The 2078-nt window shown below is 43.6% G+C and overlaps 1 pseudogene; it reads left to right on the top strand.

The window, feature by feature from the left end:
* Positions 1-218: 218 nt before the first annotated feature.
* LOC148723533 (small subunit ribosomal RNA) lies at positions 219-1089 on the top strand (annotated as a pseudogene; the record flags this gene model as incomplete).
* Positions 1090-2078: the final 989 nt, after the last annotated feature.

Here is a 2078-nt window from a genome sequence, read left to right on the forward strand (position 1 = left end):
CGTTGGGCAAAATAAAAGAGAAGGCCCGATGGCTCGGCGACCTTTGATAGGGCCGCCTTGACGGGGGAGCAACGAGCCAAGGCGCGATCTTTTGGTGGCTTTTCGCTGTCTGAGCGATCAAAAGAACGGAAGGTGCGGCATCGTCCGTTGGTGGGAGAGGCTTGTGGCCGGAGTTTGAGTTGTTTTATTGGCCACTGACTCCGATATGGCATAGCTACCTTGTGTATCCTGCCAGTAGTCATATGCTTGTCTCAAAGATTAAGCCATGCATGTCTAAGTATAAGCACTAGTACTGTGAAACTTCGAATGGCTCATTAAATTAGTTATCGTTTATTTGATTGTACCGTTAGTACTTGGATAGCCGTAGTAATTCTAGAGGTTACGGTTGCGAAAAGTCCCGACTGTCTTCGGAAGGGATGTATTTATTAGAGTAAAAACCAATGCAGATTTTGCCCGGTGTTGTGGTGAATCATAGAAACTAATGGAATCGCACGGTCTTTGCGCTGGCGATGTTTTATTCAAATATCTATCCCATCAACTGTCGATGGTAAAGTAGTGAGTCACCATGGTTGCAACGGGTGACGAAGAATTAGGGTTCGATTCCGGAGAGGGAGCCTGAGAAACGGCTACCACATCCAAGGAAGGCAGCAGGCGCGCAGATTACCCAATCTTGACTCAGGGAGGTAGTGACAAGATATAACAATACAAGGCTTTTGCAAGTCTTGTAATTGGAGTGAGTATAACCTAAATCTTTTAACGAGGATCCATTGGAGGGTAAGTCTGTTGCCAGAAACCGCGGTAGATCCAGCTTCAATAGCGTACATTAAAGTTGTTGCAGTTGAGAAGCCCCTAATTGGATCTTGGGATAGCCCGGCCGGTCTGCCCCAAGGTAGGTTACTAGCCTAGCGTTTTTTCCTCGCAGAGACTGGGTGTGCTCCTACCTGAGTGTGCTCGGGATCTGGAACGTTTACTTTGAACAAATGAGAGTGTTCAAAGCAAGCCAGTGCGGGAATACGTAAGCATGGAATAATGGAATAGGACTTTGGTTCTAAAAGGACGTAAAGACAGCAGAGTGACAATAACTCTCAAAAAAGAAACAACAACTTTATAAGACATCGAAAGATAACATGAACTTCCCTAAGGTTGATAACTGGTTGATTTCACGTACAAATGAAAACGTGTCGCGGACGTTGTATTCACGCGGGACATGTGGCTCTAGAGGATTACAAGGGATTTTAGATAAATTGTAAATGTAGGTACCTATTGAAGATACTATGGGTCGAAAAGGAGGTGTTTCATTAGGCTGCCGAGCCTTGTGCATTTTAGGTAGCCCATAAAACCTGGCTGATTGAGAACCAGTTGGATAGATTCTCTCACACGTATCTTTTTCTAAGTGGCCCTTATTTTTATGCGCTCTTAAATAACGTTGTAATTTACCCTCCCTTTGTAATGTAGGATCGTTATCATTAACCTTAAACTTAGAAGTTTCTCTGATAATGGAAAAAATACTTTCTTCGTAGGCTTTCCTGTCCATGAATACCAAGCCAGTTCGTTTTTCAGGCTTCAGTATTACAATGTCCTTGTTCCTCCTCAAATCCTTTAGTATCCTACATTTCTTTAAGTCCGCTGCAGAAGGTTGGTGGGAAGAAACGTACGAATGGGCAAGATGAGAAAGGTCTGCGACCAGTTTCCCTTTAGCTCTCTGTCGAGTAGATTTCTGACCATGGTGCGATTAATCAGCTCAAAACAAGAGAAGACATCCGTTTTGCTAATGTTAGGAGGACAGATAGAGTGTGAAGGACCATATTTAAGTATTTCCAATTGTTCGGACGTGAGATTGTGCGACGAGAGGTTGGTGACTGTCTCCGTTGAAGCAAACGGTAGAACCACATTTCGCGTTAAACTTTCTAAGTTTCTTCTCGTGAGTGACGATAACACCTTTCACAGCTTTCTTTACATTATAATTAATAGTTCCATGGAGGATGTATCCATCGATGTTGCTGACAATGGCATTGATTTGCACCGCTAATCTGTCTCTCACTATGGTTAACTTACAGAGTTTCTTTCTTCGTTTGGCG

Source organism: Stylophora pistillata, chromosome 9 (genome assembly GCF_964205215.1).
Source record: "Stylophora pistillata chromosome 9, jaStyPist1.2, whole genome shotgun sequence".
NCBI lineage: Eukaryota > Metazoa > Cnidaria > Anthozoa > Scleractinia > Pocilloporidae > Stylophora > Stylophora pistillata.